This window comes from Phyllobates terribilis, unplaced genomic scaffold (assembly GCF_046119375.1).
Source record: "Phyllobates terribilis strain yellow unplaced genomic scaffold, ASM4611937v1 Scaffold_11__3_contigs__length_659146591, whole genome shotgun sequence".
NCBI classification, from domain to species: domain Eukaryota; kingdom Metazoa; phylum Chordata; class Amphibia; order Anura; family Dendrobatidae; genus Phyllobates; species Phyllobates terribilis.
In genome coordinates this window covers 224,879,895-224,904,187 of record NW_027362771.1, presented here as the reverse complement: position 1 = coordinate 224,904,187, position 24,293 = coordinate 224,879,895, and positions in this window count along the sequence as shown.

Below are 24,293 nucleotides of genomic sequence, written 5' to 3'. Positions count from 1 at the left end.
ACAAGCCAAGGTTAAAAGCCAGAAGGGCCCGAGACAACCATTAGGGCCTGAGACAAGCCAAAGCCAAAGCCAAATCTAGCAGGGCCGGAGACAGGCCAAAGCCAGGAGGGCCCGAGACAACCAGTTGGGCCCAAGAAAATCCAAGGTCTAAGCCACCAGAGCTCAAGACAACTAGTAGGGCCTGAGACAAGCCAAGGCCAAAGTCAGCAGGGCCCGAGACAACCAGTAGGGTCTGAGACAAGCCATAGCTAGCAGGGCCCAAGACAACCAGTAGCTCCCGAAACAGGTCTAGTCCAAACCAACAAGGCCCAAGACAACCAGTAGGGCCTTAGACAAGCCAAGGCCAAATCCAGCAGGGCCCCAGACAATCAGTAGCGCTTGAGACAAGCCAAAGCCAACAGTGCCCGAGACAACCAATAGGGCCCAAGACAGGCCAAGGCTAAAGCCAACAGTGCCTGAGACAAGTAGTAGGGCCTGAGACAGGCCAAGACTAATGCCAGCAGGGCGCGAGACTGGCTAAAGCTAAAGCCAGCAGGGCCCGCGACAACCAGTAGGTCGCGAGACAAGCCAAGGCCACAGTCAAGAGGGCTCGAGACAACCAGTAGGGCCCAAAACAGGCCAAGGCCAAAGGCCTGAAACAACCAGTAGGGTCCGAGACAGGCCAAGGCCAAAGCCATCAGGGCCCAAGACAACCAGTAGGGCTTGAGACAAGCCAAGGCCAAAGCCAGCAGGACCTGAGACAACCAGTATGGTGCAAGACAAGTCATGCCAAAAGCCAGCAGGGCCCATGACAACCAGTATGGTGCAAGACAAGTCATGCCAAAAGCCAGCAGGGCCCATGACAACCAGTAGGACCCGAGACAGAAGAAGGCCAAAACTAGCAGGGCCCAATAAAACCAGTAGGACCCGAGACAGCCAAAGCCAGAAGGGCCTGACACAGGCCAAGGCGAAAGCCAGCAGGGCCCGGGACAGTACAAGGCCAAAGTCTACAGGGCCCGAGACAGGCCAAGGCCGAAGCTAGCAGGGCCCGGGACAAGCCAAAGCCAATGCCAGCAAGGCCCAAAACAACCTACACAGGCCAAGGCTAAAGACAGCAGGGCCCGAGACAACCATTAAGGCCCGAGACAGGCAAAAGCCAGCAGGGCATGAGACAGGCCAAGACCAAAGCCAACAGAGCCCAAGACAACCAGTAGGACCTGAAATAACCAGTGGGGCCCAAAACAGGCCTAGGCCAAAGGCCCGAGACAACCGTTAGGGCCCGAAACAGGCGAAGGCCAAAGCCAGCAGGGCCTGAGACAACCAGTAGGACCCGAGACAAGCCAAAGCCAATGCCAGAAGGGCCCGAGACAACCAGTAGGGCTCAAGAGAAGCCAAGACCAAAGCTAGCAGGACCCGAGACAACAAGTAGGGCCCGATAAAAGCCAAGGCCAAAGCCAGAAGGGCCCGATACAACCAGTAGGGCCTGAGACATGCCAAGGTTAAAGCCAGTAGGGCCTGAGACAACCAATAGGACCCGAGACAAGCCAAGGCCAAAGCCAGAAGGGCGCGAGACAAGCAGTAGGGCGTGAGAAAAGCCAAATCTAGCAGGGCCCGAGACAGGCCAAAGCCAGGAGGGCCCGAGACAACCAGTTGGGCCCAAGAAAATCCAAGGTGTAAGTCAGAAGGGCTCAAGACAACTAGTAGGGCCTGAGACAAGCCAAGGCCAAAGTCAGCAGGGCCCGAGACAACCAGTAGAGTCTGAGACAAGCCGTAGCTAGCAGGGCCCAAGACAACCAATAGGGTCCGAGACAGGTCTAGTCCAAGCCAGCAAGGCCCAAGACAACCAGTAGGGCCCTAGACAAGCCAAGTCCAAAGCCAGCAGGGTCCCAGACAATCAGTAGCACTTGAGACAAGCCAAAGCCAACGGTGCCCGAGACAACCAATAGGGCCCGAGACAGGCCAAGGCTAAAGCCAACAGTGCCTGAGACAAGTAGTAGGACCTGAGACAGGCCAAGACTAATGCCAGCAGGACACGAGACTGGCTAAAGCTAAAGCCAGCAGGGCCCGCGACAACCAGTAGGACCCGAGACAAGCCAAGGCCACAGTTAACAGGGCTCGAGACAACCATTAAGGCCAAAAAAAGCCAAGGCCAAAGGCTCGAAACAACCAGTAGGGTCCGAGACAGTCCAAGGCCAAAGCCAACAGGGCCCGAGACAACCAGTAGGGCTTGAGACAAGCCAAGGGCAAAGCCAGCAGGACCTGAGACAACAAATAGGGCCTGAGAAAAGCCAAGGCCAAAGCCAGCAGGGCCCGAGGCAACCAGTATGGTGCAACACAAGCCAAGTCAAAAGCCAGCAGGGCCCATGACAACCAGTAGGGCCCGAGACAGAAGAAGGCCAAAACTAGCAAGGCCCAAGAAAACCAGTAGGACCCGAGACAGCCAAAACCAGAAGGGCCCCACACTGGCCAAGACCAAAACCAGCAGGGCCCGGGACAGACCAAGGCCAAAGCTAGCAGGGCCCGGGACAAGCCAAAGCCAATGCCAGCAATGCCCAAAACAACCGACACAGGCCAAGGCTAAAGACAGCAGGGCCCGAGACAACCAGTAGGGCCCCAGACAGGCCAAAGCCAACAGAGCCCAAGACATCCAGTAGGACCTGAAACAGCCAGTGGTGCCCAAAACAGGCCTAGGCCAAAGGCCCAAGACAACCGGTAGGGCCCGAAACAGGCGAAGACCAAAGCCAGCAGGGCCCGAGAAAAGCCAAGGTCAAAGCGAGCTGGACCCAAGATAACGAGTACGGCCAGAGAAAAGTCAAGGTCAAAGCCAGCTGGACCAAAAACAACCAGTAGGGCCCGAGACAAGCCAAGACCAAAGCCAGAAGGGCCCGAGACAACCAGCAGGGCCTGAGACAAGCCAAGGTTAAAGCCAGTAGGGCCCGAGACAACCAGTAGGACCCGAGACAAGCCAAGGCCAAAGCCAGAAGGGCCCGAAACAACCAGTAGGGCCTGAGACAAGCCAAAGGCAAATCTAGCAGGGCCCGAGACAGGCCAAAGCCAGGACGGCCCGAGACAACCAGTTGGGCCCAAGAAAATCCAAGGTCTAAGCCAGAAGGGCTCAAGACAACTAGTAGTTCCTGAGACAAGCCAAGGCCAAAGTCAGCAGGGCCCGAGACAACCAGTAGGGCCCTAGACAAGCCAAGGCCAAAGCCAGCAGGACCCCAGACAATCAGTAGCTCTTGAGACAAGCCAAAGCCTACAGTGCCCGAGACAACCAATAGGGCCCAAAACAGGCCAAGGCCAAAGGCCTGAAACAACCTGTAGGGCCCGAGACAGGCCAAGGCCAAAGCCAGCAGGGCCTGAGACAACCAGAAGGACCCGAGACAAGCCAAGGCCAAATCCAGAAGGACTCGAGACAACCAGTAGGGTCTGAGACAAGCCAAGGTTAAAGCCAGCAGGGTCCGAGACAACCAGAAGGACCCGAGACAAGCCAAGGCCAATGCCAGAAGGGCCCGAGACAACCAGTAGGGCTCGAGACAAGCCAAAGACAAAGCCAGCAGGACCCGAGACAACAAGTAGGGCCTGATAAAAGCCAAGGCCAAAGCCAGCAGGGCCCGAGACAACCAGTAGGGCCGGAGACAAGCCAAGGTTAAAGCCAGTAGGGCCCGAGACAACCAGTAGGACCCTAGACAAGTCCTAGACAAGCCAAGGCAAAAAGCCAGAAGGGCCCGAGACAATTAGTAGGGCCTGAGACAAGCCAAAGCCAAATCTAGAGGGGCCTGAGACAGGCCAATGCCAGGAGGGCCCGAGACAACAAGATGCGCCCAAGAAAATGCAAGTTCTAAGCTAGCAGAGCTCAAGACAACTAGTAGGGCCTGAGACAAGCCAAGGCCAAAGTCAGCAGGGCCCGAGACAACCAGTAGAGTCTGAGACAAGCCATAGGTAGCAGGGCCCAAGACAACCAGTAGGGCCCGAGACAGGTCTAGTCCAAGCCAGCAAGGTCCAAGACAACCAGTAGGGCCCTAGACAAGCCAAGGCCAAAGCCAGCAGGGCCCCACACAATCAGTAGCGCTTGAGACAAGCCAAAGCCAACAGTGCCCGAGACAACCAATAGGGCCCAAGACAGGCCAAGGCTAAAGCCAACAGTGCCTGAGACAAGTAGTAGGGCCTGAGACAGGCCAAGACTAATGCCAGCAGGGCCCACGACAACCAGTAGGACCCGAGACAAGCCAAGGCCACAGTCATCAGGGCTCGAGACAACCAGTAGGGCCCAAAACAGGCCAAGGCCAAAGTCCTGAAACAACCAGTAGGGCCCGAGAGAGGCCAAGGCCAAAGCCAGCAGGTCCTGAGACAACCAGTAGGACCTGAGACTAGCCAAGGCCAAATCCAGAAGAGCCCGAGACAACCAGTAGGGTCTGAGACAAGCCAAGGTTAAAGCCAGCAGGGTCCGAGACAACCAGAAGGACCCGAGACAAGCCAAAGCCTATGCCAGAAGGGCCAGAGACAACCAGTAGGGCTCGAGACTAGCCAAGGCCGAAGCCAACAGGACCCGAGACAACAAGTAGGGCCCGATAAAAGCCAAGGCCAAAGCCAGAAGGGCCCGAGACAACCAATAGGTCATGAGACAAGCCAAGGTTAAAGCCATTAGGGCCTGAGACAACCAGTAGGACCCGAGACAAGCCAAGGCTAAAAGCCAGAAGGGCCCGATACAACCAGTAGGCGTGAGACCAGCCAAAGCCAAATCTAGCAGGGCTCGAGACAGGCCGAAGCCAGGAGGGCCCGAGACAACCAGTTGGGCCCAAGAAAATCCAAGGTCTAAGCCAGCAGGGCCCAAGACAACTAGTAGGGCCTGAGACAAGCCAAGGCCAAAGTTAGCAGGGCCCGAGACAACCAGTAGGGTCTGAGACAAGTCATAGCTAGCAGGGCCCAAGACAACCAGTAGGGCCCGAGACAGGTCTAGTCCAAGCCAGCAAGGCCCAAGACAACCAGTAGGGCCCTAGACAAGCCAAGGCCAAAGCCAGCAGGGCCCCAGACAATCAGTAGCGCTTGAGACAAGCCAAATCCAACAGTGCCTGAGACAACCAATAGGGCCCGAGACAGGCCAAGGCTATAGCCAACTGTGCCTGAGACAAGTAGTAGGACCTGAGAGAGGCCAAGACTAATGCCAGCAGGACACGAGACTGGCTAAAGCCAGCAGGGCCCGCGACAACCAGTAGAACCCGAGACAAGCCAAGGCCACAGTCAACAGGGTTCGAGACAACCAAAAGGGCCCAAAACAGGCCAAGGCCAAAAGCCCGAAATAGCCAGTAGGGCCCGAGACAGGCCAAGGCCAAAGCCAGCAGGGCCCGAGACAACCAGTAGGGCTTGAGACAAGCCAAGGCCAAAGCCAGCAGGACCTGAGACAACAAGTAGGGCCCGAGAAAAGCCAAGGCCAAAGCCAACAGGGCCCGGAGACAACCGGTATGGTGCAACACAAGCCATGCCAAAAGCCAGCAGGGCCCGTGTCAACCAGTAGGGCCCAAGACAGAAGAAGGCCAAAACTAGCAGAGCCCAAGAAAACCAGTAGGACCCGACACAGCCAAAGCCAGAAGGGCCCGACACAGGTCAAGGCCAAAGCCAGCAGGGCCGGGGACAGACCAAGGTGCAAAGTCTGCAGGCCCGAGACAGGCCAAGGCCAAAGCTAGCAGGGCCCGGTACAAGCCAAAGCCAATGCCAGCAAGGCCCAAAGCAACCGACACAGGCCAACGCTAAAGACATCAGGGCCCGAGACAACCAGTAGGGCCCGAGACAGGCCAAAGCCAGCAGGGCACAAGACTGGCCAAGACCAAAGCCAACAGAGCCCAAGACAACCAGTAGGACCTGAAACAACCAGTGGTGCCCAAAACAGGCCTAGGCCAAAGGCCCAAGTCAACCGGTAGGGCCCGAAACAGGCGAAGGCCAAAGCCAGCAGGGCCCGAGAAAAGCCAAGGCCAAAGCCAGCTGGACCCAAGATAACGAGTAGTCCCGAGAAAAGCCACGGTCAAAGCCAGCTGGACCCAAGACAACCAGTAGGGCCCGAGACAAGCCAAGACCAAAGCCAGAAGGGCCCGAGACAACCAGTAGGGCCTGAGACAAGCCAAGGTTAAAGCCAGTAGCGCCCGAGACAACTATTAGGACCCGAGACAAGCCAAGGCCAAAGCCAGAAGGGCCCGAAACAACCAGTAGGGTCTGAGACAAGCCAAAGCTGGCAGGGCCCAAGACAACCAGTAGGGCCTGAGACAGGTCTAGTCCAAGCCAGCAAGGCCCAAGACAACCAGTAGGGCCCGAGACAGGTCTAGTCCAAGCCAGCAAGGCCCAAGACAACCAATAAGGCCCTAAACAAGCCAAGGCGAAAGCCAGCAGGGCCCCAGACAATCAGTAGCGCTTGAGACAAGCCAAAGCCAACAGTGCCCGAGACAACCAATAGGGCCCGAGACAGGCCAAGGCCAAAGCCAACAGTGCCTGAGACATTTAGTAGGGCCTGAGACAGGCCAAGACTAATGCCAGCAGGTCACGAGACTGTCTAAAGCTAAAGCCAGCATTGCCCACGACAACCAGTAGAACCCGAGACAAGCCAAGGCCACAGTCAACAGGGCTCGAGACAACCAGTAGGGCCCAAAACAGGACAAGGCCAAAGGCCCAAAACAACCAGTAGGGCCCGAGACAGGCCAAGGCCAAAGCCAACAGTGCCTGAGACAATCAGTAGGACCCGAGACAGAAGAAGGCCAAAACTAGCAGGGCCCAAGAAAACCAGTAGGAGACAGCCAAAGCCAAAAGGGCCCGAGACAGGCCAAGGCCAAAGTCTGCAGGGCCCGAGACAGGCCAAGGCCAAAGCTATCAGGGCCCGGGACAAGCCAAAGCCAATGCCAGCTAGGCCCAAAACAACCGACACAGGACAAGGCTAAAGATAGCAGGGCCCGAGACAACCAGTAGGGCCCAAGACAGGCCAAAACCAGCAGGGCACGAGACAGGCCAAGACCAAAGCCAACAGAGCCCAAGACAACCAGTAGGACCTGAAACAACCAGTGGTGCCCAAAACAGGCGTAGGCGAAAGGCCCGAGACAACCAGTAGGGCCCGAAACAGGCGAAGGCCAAAGCCAGCAAGGCCCGAGAAAAGCCAAGGTCAAAGCGAGCTGGACCCAAGATAACTAGTATGGGCCCGAGAGAAGCCAGGGTCAAAGCCAGCTGGACCCAAAACAACCAGTAGGGCCCGAGACAAGCCAAGACCAAAGCCAGAAGGGCCCGAGACAATCAGTAGGGCCTGAGACAAGCCAAGGTCAAAGACAGCAGGGTCTGAGACAACCAGTAGGACCCGAGACTAGCCAAAGCCAATGCCAGAAGGGCCCGAGCCAACCGGTAGGGCTCGAGACAAGCCAAGGCCAAAGCCACCAGGGCCCGAGACTACAAGTAGGGCCCGAGAAAAGCCAAATCCAGCAGGTCCCGAGGCAACCAGTAGGGTGCGTGACAAGCCATGCCAAAGTCCAGCAGGGCCCGTGACAACCAGTAGGGCCCGAGACTGAAGGCCAAAGCCAGCAGGGCCCAAGAAAACCAGTAGGGCCCAAGACAGGCCAAGGCCAAAGCCAGCAGGGTCCGAGACAACCAGTAGAGCCCGAGACAGGCCAAGGCCAAAGCTAGCAGGGCCTGAGACAACCAGTAAGGCCCGAGACAGAACAAGGCAAAAGTCAGGAAAGCCCGAGACAACCAGTATGGCTCGAGACAGGTCTAGGCCAAGCCAGCAAGGCCCGAGACAACCAGTAGGGCCTGATACAGGTCTAGTCCAAGCCAGTAAGGCCCAAGACAATTAGTAGGGCCCTAGACAAGCCAAGGCCAAAGCCAGCAGGGCCCCAAACAATCAGTAGGGCCTGAGACAGGCCAAGGCTTAAGCCAGCAGTGCCCGAGACTAGTAGTAGGGCCTGAGACAGGCGAAGACCAATGCCAGCAGGGCACGAGACTGGCTAAAGCTAAAGCCAGGAAGGCCCACGACAACCAATAGGACCCGAGACAAGCCAAGGCCACAGTCAGTAGGGCTCGAGACAACCAGTAGTACCCAAGACAAGCCCGGGACACAGTCATTAGGGCCCGAGACAACCAGTAGGGCCCAAAACAGGCCAAGGCCAAAGGCCCGAAATTGCCAGTAGGGCCCGAGACAGGCCAAGGCCAAAGCTAGCAGGGCCTGAGACAACCAGTAGGACCCGAGACAAGCCAAGGCCAAAGCTAGAAGGGCCCGATGCAAACAGTAGGTCCCAAGACAAGCCAAAGCCAATGCTAGAAGGGTCCGAGACAACCAGTAGGGCTCGAGACAAGCAAAGGCCAAAGCCAGCAGGACCCGAGACAACAAGTAGGGCCCGATAAAAGCCAAGGCCAAAGCCAGCAGGACAGGGACATCCAGTAAGGCCCGAGACAAGCCAAGGTTAAAGCCAGTAGGGCCCGAGACAACCATTAGGACCCGAGACAAGCCAAGGCCAAAGCCAGAAGTGCCCGAGACAACCAGTAAGGCCTGAGACAAGCCAAAGCCAAATCTAACAGGGCCGGAGACAGGCCAAAGCCAGGACGGCCCGACACAACCAGTTGGGCCCAAGAAAATCCAAGGTCTAAGCGAGAAGGGCTCAAGACAACTTGTAGGGCCTGTGAGAAGCCAAGGCCAAAGTCAGCAGGGCCAAAGACAACCAGTAGGGTCTGAGACCAGCCATAGCTAGCAGGGCCCAAGACAACCAGTAGGGCCCGAGACACGTCTAGTCCAAGCCAGCAAGGCCCAAGACAACTAGTAGGGCCCTAGACAAACCAAGGCCAAAACCAGCAGGGCCCCAGACAATCAGTAGGTCTTGAGACAAGCCAAAGCCTACAGTGCCCGAGACAACCAATAGGATCTGAGACAGTCCCAGGCTAAAGCCAGCAGTGACCGAGACAAGTAGTAGGGCCTGAGACAGGCCAAGACCAATGCCAGCAGGGCAAGAGACTGGCTAAAGCTAAAGCCAGCAGGGCCCACGACAACCAGTAGGGCCCGAGACAAGCCAAGGCCACAGTCAACAGGGCTCGAGACAACCAGTAAGGCCCAAAACAGGCCAAGGCCAAAGGCCCGAAACAACCAGTAGGGCCCGAGACAGGCCAAGGCCAAAGCCAGCTAGGCAAGAGACTTGCTAAAGCTAAAGCCAGCAGTGCCCACGACAACGAGTAGGACCCGAGACAAGCCAAGGCCACAGTCAGCAGGGCTCGAGACAACCAGTAGTACCCAAAACAGGCCAAGGCCAAAGGCCTGAAACAACCAGTAGGGCCCGAGACAGGCCAAGGCCAAAGCCAGCAGGGCCTGAGACAACCAGAAGGACCCGAGACAAGCCAAGGCCAAAGCCAGAAGGGCCCTAGACAACGAGTAGGGTATGAGACAAGCGAAGGTTAAAGCCAGCAGGGTCCAAGACAACCAGTATGACCCGAGACAAGCCAAAGCCATTGTCAGAAGGGCCCGAGACAACCAGTAGGGCTCGAGAAAAGCCAAGGCCAAAGCCAGCAGAACCCTAGACAACAAGTAGGGCCCGATAAAAGCCAAGGCCAAAGCCAGAAGGGCCCGAGACAACCAGTAGGGCCCAAAACAGGCCAAGGCCAAAGACCCAAAACAACCAGTAGGGCCCGAGACAGGCCAAGGCCAATGCCAGCAGGGCCCAAGACAACCAGTAGGGCTTGAAACAAGCCAAGGCCAAAGCCAGCAGGACCTGAGACAACAAGTAGGGCCCGAGAAAAGCCAAGCCCAAAGCCAGCAGGGCCCGAGACAACCAGTATGGTGCAAGACAAGTCATGCCAAAAGCCAGCAGGGCCCATGACAACCAGTAGGGCCCGAGACAGAAGAAGGCCAAAATTAGCAGGGCCCAAGAAAACCAGTAGGACCCGAGACAGCCAAAGCCAGAAGGGCCCGACACAGGCCAAGGCCAAAGCCAGCAGGGCACGAGACAGGCCAAGACCAAAGCCAACAGAGCCCAAGACAACCAGTAGGACCTGAAACAACTAGTGGTGCCCAAAACAGACCTAGGCCAAAGGCCCGAGACAACCGGTAGGGCCCGAAACAGGCGAAGGCCAAAGCCAGCAGAGCCCGAGAAAAGCCGAGGTCAAATCCAGCTGGACCCAAGATAACGAGTAGGGCCCTAGAAAAGCCACGGTCAAAGCCAGCTGGACCCAAGACAACCAGTAGGGCCTGAAACAAGCCAAGACCAAAGCCATAAGGGCCTGAGACAACCAGTAGGGTCTGAGACAAACCAAGGACAAAGCCAGCAGGGTCTGAGACAACCAGTAGGACCCGAGACAAGCCAAAGCCTATGGCAGAAGGGCCCGAGCCAACTGGTAGGGCTCGAGACAAGCCAAGGCCAAAGCCAGCAGGGCCCGAGACAACAAGTAGGGCCCGAGAAAACCCAAGGCCAAAGCCAGCAGGGCCCGAGGCAACCAGTAGGGTGCAAGACAAGCCATGCCAAAATCCAGCAGGGCCCGTGACAACCAGTAGGGCCCGAGACAGAAGAAGGCCAAAGCCAGCAGGGCCTAAGAAAACCAGTAGGGCCTGAGAAAGGCTATGGCCAAAGCCAGCAGGGTCCGAGACAACCAGTAGAGCCCGAGACAGGCCAAGGCCAAAGCCAGCAGGGCCCGAGACAACCAGTAAGGCCAGAGACAGAACAAGGCAAAAGTCTGGAAAGCCCGAGACAACAAGTAGGGCTTGGGACAGGTCTAGGCCAAGCCAGCAAAGCCCGAGACAACCATTAGGGCCCGAGACAGGTCTAGTCCAAGCCACCAAGGCCCAAGACAATCAGTAGGGCCCGAGACATGCCAAGGCCAAGCCAGAAGGTCCCCAGACAATCAGTAGGGCTTGAGACAAGCCAAAGCCTACAGTGCCTGAGACAACCAATAGGGACCGAGACAGGCCAAAGCTTAAGCCAGCAGTACCCGAGACAAGTAGTAGGGCCTGAGACAGGCCAAAGCCAGCAGGGCACAAGACAGGCCAAGACCAAAGCCAACAGAGCACAAGACTACTAATAGGACCCGAAATAACCAGTGGGGCCCAAAACAGGCCTAGGCCAAAGGCCCGAGACAACCGGTAGAGCCCGAAACAGGTGAAGGCCAAAGCCAGCAGGGCCCGTGTCGACCATTAGGGCCCAAGAAATGCCAAGGTCAAAGCCAGCTGGACCCAAGACAACCAGTAGGGCCCGAGACAAGCCAATGCCAGAAGGGCCCGAGCCAACCAGTAGGGCTCGAGACAAGCCAAGGCCAAAGCCAGCAGGGCCCGAGACAACCAGTAGGGCCCAAAACAACCAGTGGGGCCCAAAACAGGACAAGACCAAAGCCCTAAGGTCCCGAGACAACTAGTAGGACCCAAGACAAGCCAAAGCCAATGCCAGAAGGTTCCGAGCCAACTTTTAGGGCCCGAGACAAGCCAAGGCCAAAGCCAGCTGGGCCCGAGACAACAAGTAGGGCCCGAGAAAAGCCAAGGCCAAAGCCAGCAGGGCCCGAAGCAACCAGTAGCTTACGAGACAAGCCATGGCAAAATCCAGCAGGGCCCGTGACATCCAGTAGAGCCCGAGACAGAAGAAGGCCAAAGCTAGCAGGGCCTAAGAAAACCAGTAGGGCCTGAGACAGGCCAAGGCCAAAGCCAGTAGGGTCTGAGACAACCAGTAGAGCCCGAGACAGGCCAAGGCCAAAGCCAGCAGGGCCCGAGACAACCAGTAAGGCCTGAGACAGTACAAGGCAAAAGTCAGCAATGCCCGAGACAGGTCTAGGCCAAGCCAGCAAGGCCCGAGACAACTAATGGGGTCAGAGACAGGTCTAGTCTAAACCAGCAAGGCCCGAGACAACCAGTAGGGCCCTAGACAAGCCAAGGCCAAAGCCAGCAGGGCCCCAGACAATCAGTAGGGCTTGAGACAAGCCAAAGCCTACAGTGTCCGGGACAACCAATAGGACCCGACACAGGCCAAGGCTAAAGCCAGCAGGTCCCCAGACAAGTAGTAGGGCCTGAGGCAGGCCAACGTCAATGCCAGCAGGGTAGGAGACTGGTTAAAGCTAAAGCCAGCAGGGCCCGCGACAACCAGTAGGACCCGAGACAAGCCCAGGCCTCAGTCAGCAGGGCCCGAGACAACCAGTAGGGCCCAAAACAGGCCAAGGCCAAAGGCCTGAAACAACCAGTAGGGCCCGAGACAGGCCAAGGCCAAAGCTAGCAGGGCCTATGACAACCCGTAGGACCCGAGACAAGCCAAGGCCAAAGCCAGAAGGGACCGAGACAACCAGTAAGACCCAAGACAAGCCGAAGCCAATGCCAGAAGGGTCCGAGACAACCAGTAGGGCTCGAGACAAGCCAATGCCAAAGCCAGCAGGAACCAAGACAACAAGTAGGGCCCGATAAAAGCCAAGGCCAAAGCCAGAAGGGTCTGAGACAACCAGTAGGGCCCAAAACAGGCCAAGGCCAAAGGCCCAAAAATACCAGTAGGGCCCGAGACAGGCAAAGGCCAAAGTTAGCAGGGCCTGAGACAACCAGTAGGACCCGAGACAAGCCAAGGCCAAAGCCAGAAGGGCCCGAGACAACCAGTAGGACCGAAACCAAGCCGAAGCCAATGCCAGAAGGGTCCGAGACAACCAGTAGGGCTCGAGACAAGCCAAGGCCAAAGTCAGCAGGACCCGAGACAAAAAGTAGGACACGAGAAAAGCCAAGGCCAAAGCCAGCAGGACAGGGACATCCAGTAAGGCCAGAGACAAGCCAAGGTCAAAGTCAGCAGTTCCCGAGACAACAAGTAGGGCCCGATAAAAGCCAAGGCCAAAGCTAGAAGGACCCGAGACAACCAGTAGGGCCTGAGACAAGCCAAGGTTAAAGCCAGTAGGGCCCGAGACGACCAGTAGGACCCGAGACAAGCCAAGGTCAAAGCCAGAAGTGCTCGAGACAACCAGTAGGGCCTGAGACAAGCCAAAGCCAAATCTAGCAGGGCCCGAGACAGGCCAAAGCCAGGACGGCCCGAGACAACCAGTAGGGCCCTAGACAAGCCAAGGCCAAAGCCAGCAGGGCCCCAGACAATCAGTAGGGCTTGAGACAAGCCAAAGCCTACAGTGTCCGGGACAACCAATAGGACCCGACACAGGCCAAGGCTAAAGCCAGCAGGTCCCCAGACAAGTAGTAGGGCCTGAGTCAGGCCAAGGTCAATGCCAGCAGGGTAGGAGACTGGCTAAAGCTAAAGCCAGCAGGGCCCGCGACAACCAGTAGGACCCGAGACAAGCCCAGGCCTCAGTCAGCAGGGCCCGAGACAACCAGTAGGGCCCAAAACAGGCCAAGGCCAAAGGCCTGAAACAACCAGTAGGGCCCGAGACAGGCCAAGGTCAAAGCTAGCAGGGCCTGAGACAACCAGTAGGACCCGAGACCAGCCAAGGCCAAAGCCAGAAGGGCCCGAGACAACCAGTAGGACCGAAGACAAGCCGAAGCCAATGCCAGAAGGGTCCGAGACAACCAGTAGGGCTCGAGACAAGCCAAGGCCAAAGCCAGCAGGACCCGAGACAAAAAGTAGGACACGAGAAAAGCCAAGGCCAAAGCCAGCAGGACAGGGACATCCAGTAAGGCCAGAGACAAGCCAAGGTCAAAGTCAGCAGTGCCCGAGACAACAAGTAGGGCCCGATAAAAGCCAAGGCCAAAGCTAGAAGGACCCGAGACAACCAGTAGGGCCTGAGACAAGCCAAGGTTAAAGCCAGTAGGGCCCGAGACAACCAGTAGGACCCGAGACAAGCCAAGGTCAAAGCCAGAAGTGCTCGAGACAACCAGTAGGGCCTGAGACAAGCCAAAGCCAAATCTAGCAGGGCCCGAGACAGGCCAAAGCCAAGACGGCCCGAGACAACCAGTTGGGCAAAAGAAACTCCAAGGTCTAAGCCAGAAGGGCTAAAGACAGCTAGTAGGGCCTGAGACAAGTCAAGGCCAAAGTCAGCAGGGCCCGAGACAACCAGTAGGGTCTGAGACAAGCCATAGCTAGCATGGCCCAAGACAACCAGTAGGGCCCGAGACAGGTCTAGTCCAAGCCAGCAAGGCCCAAGACAACCAGTAGGACCCTAGACAAGCCAAGGCCTAAGCCAGCAGGGCCCCAGACAATCAGTAGGGCTTGAGAGAAGCCAAAGCCAACAGTGCCCGAGACAACCAATAGGGCCTGACACAGGCCAAGGCTAAAGCCAGCAGTGCCAGAGACAAGTACTAGGGCCTGGGACAGGCCAAGACCAATGCCAGCAGGGCACGAGACTAGCTAAAGATAAAGCCTGCAGGGCCCGCGACAACCAGTAGGACCCGAGACAAGCTAAGGCTACAGTCAGCAGGGCTCAGGACAACCAGTAGGAGCCAAAACTGGCCAAGGCCAAAGGCCCGAAACAACCAGTAGGGCCCGAGACAGGCCAAGACCAAAGCCAGCAAGGCACGAGACTGGCTAAATCTAAAGCTAGCAGGGCCTGAGACAACCATAAGGGGCCGAGACAAGCCAAGACCAAAGCCAGAAGGGCCCGAGACATCCAGTATGGTCTGAGACAAGCCAAGGTTAAAGCCAGCAGGGTCCGAGACAACCAGTAGGACCCGAGACAAGCCAAAGCCAATGCCGGAAGGGCCCGAGACAACCAGTAGGGCTCGAGAAAAACCAAGGCCAAAGCCAGCAGGACCCGAGACAACAAGTAGGACCCGATAAAAGCCAAGGCCAAAGCCAGAAGGGCCCGAGACAACCAGTAGGGTCCAAAACAGGCCAAGGCCAAAGGCCCGAAACAACCAGTAATGCCCGAGACAAGCCAAAGCCAATGCCGGAAGGGCCCGAGCCAACCGATAGGGCACGAGACAAGCCAAGGCCAAAGCCAGCAGGGCCCAAGGCAATCATAGGGTGCAAGACAAGCCATGCCAAAATCCAGCAGGGCCCGTGACAGCCAGTAGGACCCGAGACAGAAAAAGGCCAAAGCCAGCAGGGCCCAAGAAAACCAATAGGGCCTGAGACAGGCCAAGGCCAAAGCCAGCAGGGCCCGAGACAACCAGTAGAGCCCGAGACTTGCCAAGGCCAAAGCCAGCAGGGCCAGAGACAACCAGTAAGGCCCGAGACAGAACAAGTCAAAAGTCTGGAAAGCTCGAGACAACAAGTAGGGCTTGAGACAGGTCTAGGCCGAGCCAACAAGGCCTGAGACAACCAGTAGGGCCCGAGACAGGTCTAGTCCAAGCCAGCAAAGCCCAAGACAACTAGTAGGGCCCGAGTGAGGCCAAGTCCAAAGCCAGAAGGGCCTCACACAATCAGTAGGGCTTGAGACAAGCCAAAGCCTACAGTGCCCGAGACAACGAATAGGGCCCGAGACAGGCCAAGGCTTAAGCCAGCGCAGTGCCCGAGACAAGTAGTAGGGCCTGAGACAGGCCAAAGCCAGCAGGGCACAAGACAGGCCACGACCAAAGCCAGCAGAACCCAAGACACCCAATAGAACCCGAAACAAGCAGTGGGGCCCAAAACAGGCCTAGGCCAAAGGCCCGAGGCAACCGGTAGGGCCCGAAACAGGTGAAGGCCAAAACCAGCAGGGTCCGAGGCAACCAGTAGGGCCCAAGAATGGCCAAGGTCAAAGCCAGCTGGACCCAAGACAACCAGTAGGGCCCGAGACAAGCAAAGGCCAAAGCAAGAAGGGCCCGAGACAACCAGTAGGGCCTGAGACAAGCCAATATCAAAGCCAGCAGGGTCCGAGACAACTAGTCGGACCCGAGACAAGCCAAATCCAATGCCAGAAGGGCCCGAGCCAACCGGTAGGGCCCGAGACAAGCCAAGGCCAAAGCCAGCTGGGCCCGAAACAACAAGTAGGGCCGGAAAAAAGCCAAGGCCAAAGCCAGCAGGGCCCGAGGCAACCTGTAGGGAGCGAGACAAGCCATGGCAAAATCCAGCAGGTCCCGTGACATCCAGTAGGGCCCGAGTCAGAAGAAGGCCAAAGCTAGCAGGGCCCAAGAAAACCAGCAGGGCCTGAGACAGAACAAGGCCAATATCAGCAAAGCCCGAGACAACCAGTAGGGCTCGAGACAGGTCTAGGCCATGCCAGCAAGTCTCGAGACAACTAGTAGGGTCCGAGACAGGTCTAGTGTAAGCCAGAAGGCCCGAGACAACCAGTAGGGCCCTAGACAAGCCAAGGCCAAAGCCAGCAGGGCCCCAGACAATCAGTAGGGGTTGAGACAAACCAAAGCCTACAGTGCCCGAGACAACCAATAGGGCCCGAGAAAAGCCAAAGCCATCAGGACCCGAGACAACAAGTAGGGCCAGATAAAAGCCAAGGCCAAAGCCAGAAGGGCCGAGACAACCAGTAGGGCCCAAAACAGGCCAAGGCCAAAGGCCCAAAACATACAGTATGGCCCGAGACAGGCCAAGGCCAAAGCCAGCAGGGCCTGAGACAACCAGTATGGCTTGAGACAAGCCAAGGCCAAAGCCAGCAGGACCTGAGACAACAAGTAGGGCCCGAGAAAAACCAAGGCCAAAGCCAGCAGGGCCCGAGACAACCAGTGTGGTGCAAGACAAGTCATGCCAAAAGCCAGCAGGGCCCATGAAAACCAGTAGGGCCCGAGACAGATGAAGGCCAAAACTAGCAGGGCCCAAGAAAACCAGTAGGACCCGAGACAGCCAAAGCCAGAAGGGCCAGACACAGGCCAAAGCCAGCAGTGCCCCCGACAGAATAAGGCCAAAGTCTGCAGGGCCCGAGACAGGCCAAGGCCAAAGCTAGCAGGGCCCGGGACAAGCCAATGCCAGCAAGTCCCAAAACAACCGACACAGGCCAAGGCTGAATACAGCAGGGCCCGAAACAACCACTAGGGCCCGAGACAGGGCAAAGCCAGCAGGGCACGAGACAGGCCAAGACCAAAGCCAACAGAGCCCAAGACAACCAGTAGGACCTGAAACAACCAGTGGTGCCCAAAAGAGGCCTAGACCAAAGGCCCGAGACAACGGGTAAGGCCCGAAACAGGTGAAGGCCAAAGCCAGCAGGGCCCGAGAAAAGCCAAGGTCAAAGCCAGCTGGACCCAAGATAACGAGTAGGGCCCGAGAAAAGTCAAGGTCAAAGCCAGTTGAACCCAAGACAACCAGTAGGGCCTGAGATAAGCCAAGACCAAAGCAAGAAGGGCCCGAGACAACCAGTAGGGCCTGAGACAAGTGAAGGTCAAAGCCAGCAGGGTCCGAGACAACCAGTAGGACCCGAGACAAGCCAAAGCCAATGCCAGAAGGGCCCGAGCCAACCGGTAGGGCTCGACACAAGCCAAGACCAAAGCCAGCATGGCCCGAGGCAACCAATAGGGTGCAAGACAAGCCATGACAAAATCCAGCAGGGCCCGTGACAACCAGTAGGGCTCGAGACAGAAGAAGGCCAAAGCCAGCAGGGCCCAAGAAAACCAGTAGGGCCTGAGACAGGCCAAGGTCATAGCCAACAGGGTACGAGACAACCAGTAGAGCCCGAGACAGGCCAAGGCCAAAGCCAGCAGGGCCCGAGACAACCAATAAGGCCCGAGACATTACAAGGCAAAAGTCAGCAAAGCCCTCGACAACCAGTAGGGCTCGAGACAGGTCTAGGCCAAGCCAGCAAGGCCCGAGACAACTAGTAGGGTCCGAGACTGGTCTAGTCTAAGCCAGCAAGGCCCAAGACAACCAGTAGGGCCCTAGACAAGCCAAGGCCAAAGCCAGCAGAGCCCCAGACATTCAGTAGCGCTTGAGACAAGCCAAAGCCTACAGTGCCCAAGACAACCAATAGGGCCCGACACAGGCCAAGGATAAAGCCAGCAGGGCCCGAGACAAGTAGTGGGGCCTGAAACAGGCCAAGGTCAATGCCAGCAGGGTAGGAGACTGGCTAAAGCTAAATCCAGCAGGGCCCGCGACAACCAGTATGACCCGAGACAAGCCCAGGCCACAGTCAACAGCGCCCGAGACAACCGGTAGGGCCCAAAACAGGCCAAGGCCAAACGCCCGAAACAACCAGTAGGGCCCGAGACAGGCCAAGGCCAAAGCTAGCAGGGCCTGAGACAACCAGTAGGATCCGAGACAAGCCAATGCCAAAGCCAGAAGGGCCCGAGTCAACCAGTAGGGTGCAAGACAAGCTAAGGCCAAAGCCAGCAGGACCCGAGACAAAAAGTAAGACCCTAGAAAAGCCAAGACCAAAGCCAACAGGACCGGAACATCCAGTAAGGCCCGAGACAAGCCAAGGTCAAAGTCAGCAGTGCCCGAGACAACAAGTAGGGCCCAATAAAAGCCAAGGCCAAAGCCAGTAGGGCCCGAGACAACCAATAGGGCCTGAGACAAGCCAAGGTTAAAGCCAGTAGGGCCCGAGACAACCAGTAGGACCCGAGACAAGCCAAGGCCAATGGCAGAAGGTCCCGAGACAACCAGTAGGGCCTGAGACAAGCCAAAGCCAAAGCCAGGACCGCCCGAGACAACCAGTTGGGCCCAAGAAAATCCAAGGTCTAAGTCAGAAGGGCTCAAGACAACTAGTAGGGCCTGAGACAAGCCAAGGCCAAAGTCAGCAGGTCCTGAGTCAGCCAGTAGGGTCTGAGACAAACCATAGCTAGCATGTCCCAAGACAACCAATAGGGCCCGAGACAGGCCAAGGATAAAGCCAGCAGTGCCCGAGACAAGTAGTAGGGCCTCAGACAGGCCAAGACCAATGCCAGCAGGGCACGAGACTGGCTAAAGCTAAAGCCAGCAGGGCCCACGACAACCAGTAGGACCCGAGACAAGCCAAGACCACAGTCAGCAGGGTTCGAGACAACCAGTAGGGCCCAAAACAGGCCAATGCCAAAGGACCGAAACAACCAGTAGGGCCCGAGGCGGGCCAAGGCCAAAGCCAGCAAGGCACGAGACTGGCTAAAGCTAAAGCCAGCAGGGCCCACGACAACCAGTAGGACCCGAGACAAGCCAAGGCCACAGTCAGCAGGGCTCGAGACAACCAGTAGGGCCCAAAACAGGCCAAGGCCAAAGGCCTGAAACAATCAGTAGGGCCCGAGACAGGCCAAGGCCAAAGCCAGCAGGGCCTGAGACAACCAGAAGGACCCGAGACAAGCCAAGGCCAAAGCCAGCAGGGCCCGGACAACCAGTAGGGTCTGAGACAAGCAAAGGTTAAAGCCAGCAGAGTCCGAGACAACCAGTAAGACACGAGACAAGCCAAAGCCAATGCCAGAAGGGCCCGAGACAACCAGTAGGGCTCGAGACAAGCCAAGGCCAAAGCCAGCAGGACACGAGACAACAAGTAGGTCCCGATAAATGCCAAGGCCAATGCCAGAAGGGCCCAAAACAACCAGTAGGGCCCAAAACAGGCCAAGGCCAAAGGCCCGAAACAACCCGTAGGGCCCGAGACAGGCCAAGACCAAAGCCAGCAGGGCCCGAGACAACCAGTAGGGCTTGAGACAAGCCAAGGCCAAAGCCAGCAGGACCTGAGACAACAAGTAGGGCCCGAGAAAAGCCAAGGCCAAAGCCAGCAGGGCCCGAGTCCACCAGTATGTTGCAAGACAAGTCATGCCAAAAGCCAGCAGGGCCCATGACAACCAGTAGGGCCTGAGACAGAAGAAGGCCAAAACTAGCAGGGCCCAAGAAAACCAGTAGGACCCGAGACAGCCAAAGCCAGAAGGGCCCGACACAGGCCAAGGCCCAAGCCAGCAGGGCCCGGGACTGAACAATGCCAAAGTCTGCAGGGCCTGTGACAGGCCAAGGCCAAAGCTAGCAGGGCCCGGGACAAGCCAAAGCCAGTGCTAGCAAGGCCCCAAACAACCGACACAGGCCAAGGCTAAAGACGGCCAGGCCCCAGACAACCAGTAGGGCCCGAGACAGGACAAAGCCAGCAGGGCACGAGACTGGCCAAGACCTAAGCCAACAGAGCGCAAGACAATCAGTAGGACCTGAAACAACCAGTGGTGCCCAAAACAGGCCTAGGGCATAGGCCCGAGACAATCGGTAGGGCCTGAATCAGGCGAAGGCCAATGCCAGCAGGGCCTGAGAAAAGCCAAGGTCAAAGCCAGCTGGACCCAAGATAATGAGTAGTGCCCGACGAAAGCCAAGGTCAAAGCCAGCTGGACCCAAGATAACGAGTAGGGCCCGAGAAATGCCAAGTTCAAAGCCAGCTGGACCCAAGACAATCAGTAAGGCCCGAGACAAGCCAAGACGAAAGCCAGAAGGGCCCGAGACAACCAGTAGGGCCTGAGACAAACCAAGGTCAAAGCCAGCAGGGTCCGAGACAACCAGTAGGACCCGAGACAAGCCAAAGCCAAAGCCGGTAGGGCTCGAGACAAGCCAAGGCCAAAGCCAGCAGGGCCCGAGTCAACAAGTAGGGCCCGAGAAAAGCCAAGGCCAAAGCCATCAGGGCCCGAGGCAACCAGTAGGGTACAAGAAAAGCCGTGCCAAAATCCAGCAGGGCCCGTGACAACCAGTAGGGCCAGACACAGGAGAAGGCCAAAGCCATCAGGGACCACGAAAACCAGGAGAGCCCGAGACAGGCCAAGGCCAAAGCCTGCAGGGCCCGAGACAACCAGTAAGTTCCGAGACAGAACAAGTCAAAAGTCAGGAAAGCCCGAGACAACAAGTAGGGCCCGAGACAGGCCTAGTCCAAGCCAGCAAGGCCCAAGACAACCAGTAGGGGCCGAGACAGGCCAAGGCCAAAGCCAGAAGGGCCCCAGTCAATCAGTAGGGCTTGAGACAAGCCAAAGTCTACAGTGCCCGAGACAACCAATAGGGCCCGAGACAGGCCAAGGCTTAAGCCAGCAGTGCCCGAGACAAATAGTAGGGCCTGAGACAGGCCAAAGCCAGCAGGGCACAAGACAGGCCAAGACCAAAGCCAACAGAGCCCAAGACAACCAATAGGAACTGACACAACCAGTGTTGCCCAAAATAGGCCTAAGCCAAAGGCCCGAGATAATCGGTAGGGCCCGAAACAGGCGAAGGCCAAAGCCTGCAGGGCCCGAGGCAACCAGTTGGGCCCAAGAAAAGCCAAGGTCAAAGCCAGCTGGATCCAAGACAACCAGTAGGGCCCGAGACAAGCCAAGGCCAAAGCCAGAAGGGCCCGAGTCAACTAGTAAGGCCTGAGACAAGCCAAGGTCAAAGCCAGCAGGGTCCGAGACAACTAGTAGGACCCGAGACAAGCCGAAGTCAATGCCAGAAGGGCCCGAGCCAGCTGGGCCCAAGACAACAAGTTGGGCCCGAGAAAAGCCAATGCCAAACCAGCAGGGCCCGAATCAACCAGTAGGGTGCGAGACTAGCCATGGCAAAATCCAGCAGGGCCCGTGACATCCAGTATGGCCCGAGACAGAAGAAGGCCAAAGCTAGCAGGGCCCAAGAAAACCAGTAGGGTCTGAGACAGGCCAAAGCCAGCAGGGCCCGAGACAACCAGTAGAGCCCGAGACAAGCCAAGGCGAAAGCCAGCAGCGCCGAGACAACCAGTAAGGCCCGAGACAAAGCAAGGCAAAAGTCAGCAAAGCCCGAGACAACCAGTAGGGCTCGAGACAGGTCTAGGCCATGCCAGCAAGGCCAGAGACAACTAGTAGGGTCCGAGACAGGTCTAGTCTAAGCCAGCAAGGCCTGAGACAACCAGTAGGGCCCTAGACAAGCCAAGGCCAAAGCCAGCAGGGCCCCAGACAATCAGTAGGGCTTGAGACAAGCCAAAGCCTACAGTGCCCGAGACAACCAATAGGGCCTGACATAGGCCAAGGCTAAAGCCAGCAGGGCCCGAGACAAGTAGTGGGGCCTGAGACAGGCCCAGGTCAATGCCAGCAGGGTAGGAGACTGGCTAAAGCTAAAGCCAGCAGGGCCCGAGACAACCAGAAGGACCCGAAACAAGCCCAGGCCACAGTCAGCAGGGCTCGAGACAACCAGTAGGGCCCAAAACATGCCAAGGCTTAAGGCCCGAAACAACCAGCTAGCATGGCCTGAGACAACCAGTAGGCCCCGAGACAAGCCAAGGCCAAAACAAGAAGGGCCCAAGACAACCAGTAGGACCCAAGACAAGCCGAAGCCAATGCCAGAAGGGTCCGAGACAACCAGTAGGACTCGAGACAAACCAAGTCCAAAGCCAGTAGGGCCCGAGACAACAAGTAGGACCCGAGACTAGCCAAGGCCAAAGCCAGAAGGGCAGAAGGGCCCGGGACAACCAGTAGGGCCTGAGACAAGCCAAAGCCAAATCTAGCAGAGCCCGAGACAGGCCAAAGCCAGGACGGCCCGAGACAACCAGTTGGGCCCAAGAAAATCTAAGGTGTAATCCAGAAGGGCTCAGGACAACTAGTAGGGCCTGAGACAAGCCAAGGCCAAAGTCAGCAGGGCCCGAGACAACCAGTAGGGTCTGAGACAAGCCATAGCTAGCAGTGCCCAAGACAGCCAGTAGGGCCCGAGACAGGTCTAGTCCAAGGCAGCAAGGCCCAAGACAACCAGTAGGGCGCTAGACAAGCCAAGGCCAAAGCCAGCAGGGCCCCAGACAATCTGTAGGGCTTGAGACAAGCCAAAGCCTACAGTGCCCGAGACAACCAATAGGGCCCGAGAGCAGCCAAGGCTAAAGCCAGCAAGGCACGAGACTGGCTAAAGCTAAAGCCAGCAGGGCCGACGACATCCAGTAGGACACGAGACAAGCCAAGGCCACAGTCAGCAGGGCTCGAGACAACCAGTAGGGCCCAAAACAGGCGAAGGCGAAAGGCCTGAAACAATCAGTAGGGCCCGAGACAGGCCAAGGCCAAAGCTAGCAGGGCCTGAGACAACCAGAAGGACCCGAGACAAGCCAAGGCCAAAGCCAGAAGGGCCCGAGAATACCAGTAGGGTCTAAGACAAGCCAAGGTTAAAGCCAGCAGGGTCCGAGACAACCATAAGGACCTGAGACAAGCCAAAGCCAATGCCAGAAGGGCCCGAGACAAAAAGTAGGGCTCGAGACACGCCAAGGCAAAAGTCAGCAGGACCCGAGACAACAAGTAGGGCCCGATAAAAGCCAAGGCCAAAGCCATAAGGACCCGAGACAACCAGTAGGGCCTGAGACGAGCCTAGGTTAAAGCCAGTAGGGCCAAAGACAAGTAGTAGGGCCTGAGACAGGCCAAGGTCAATGCCACCAGGGTAGGAGACTGGCTAAAGCTAAAGCCAGGAGGGCCCACGGCAACCAGTAGGACCCGAGACAAGCCCAGACCACAGTCAGCAGGGCCCGAGACAACCAGTAGGGCCCAAAACCGGCCAAGGCCAAAGGCCCGAAACAACCAGTAGGGCCCGAGACAGGCCAAGGCCAAAGGTAGCAGGGCCTGAGACAACCAGTAGGACCCTAGACAAGCCAAGGCCAAAGCCAGAAGGGCCCGAGACAACCAGCAGGACCTAAGACAAGCCGAAGCCAATGCCAGAAGTGCCCGAGACAACCAGTAGGGCCTCGAGGCAATCCAAGGAGAAAGCCAGCAGGACCCGAGACAAAAAGTAGGACCCGAGTAAAGCAAAGGCCAAAGTCAGCAGGACAGGGACATCCAGTAAGGCCCGAGTCAAGCCAAGATCAAAGTCAGCAGTGCCCGAGACAACAAGTAGGGTACGATAAAAGCCAAGGCCAAAGCCAGAAGGGCCCGAGACAGCCAGTAGGGCCTGAGACAAGCCAAGGTTAAAGCCAGTAGGGCCAGAGACAACCAGTAGGACCCGAGACAAGCCAAGGCCAAAGCCAGAAGGGCCCGAGACAACCAGTAGGGCCTGAGACAAGCCAAAGCCATATCTAGCAGGGCGCGAGACAGGCCAAAGCCAAGACTGCACGAGACAACCAGTTGGGCCGAAGAAAATCCAAGTTCTTAGCCAGAAGGGCTCAAGACAACTAGTAGGGCCTGAGACAAGCCAAGGCCATAGTCAGCAGGGCTCGAGTCAACCAGTAGGGTTTGAGACAAGCCATAGCTAGCTGGGCCCAAGACAACCATTAGGGCCCGAGACAGGTCTAGTCCAAGCCAGCAAAGCCCAAGACAACCAGTAGGGCCCTAGACAAGCCAAGGCCAAAGCCAGCAGGGCCCCAGACAATCAGAAGGGCTTGAGACAAGCCAAAGCCTACAGTGCCTGAGACAACCAATAGGGCCCGAGATAGGCCAAGGCAAAAGCCAGCAGTTCCCGAGAAAAATAGTAGGACCTGAGACAGGCCAAGACCAATGCCAGCAGGGCACGAGACTGGCTAAAGCTAAAGCCAGCAGGGCCCGCGACAACCAGTAGGACCCGAGACAAGCCAAGGCCACAGTCAGCAGGGCTCGAGTCAACCAGTAGGGCCCAAAACAGGCCAAGGCCAAAGACCCGAAACAACCAGTAGGGCCCGAGACAGGCCAAGGCCAAAGCCAGCAAGGCACGAGACTGGCTAAAGCTAAAGCCAGC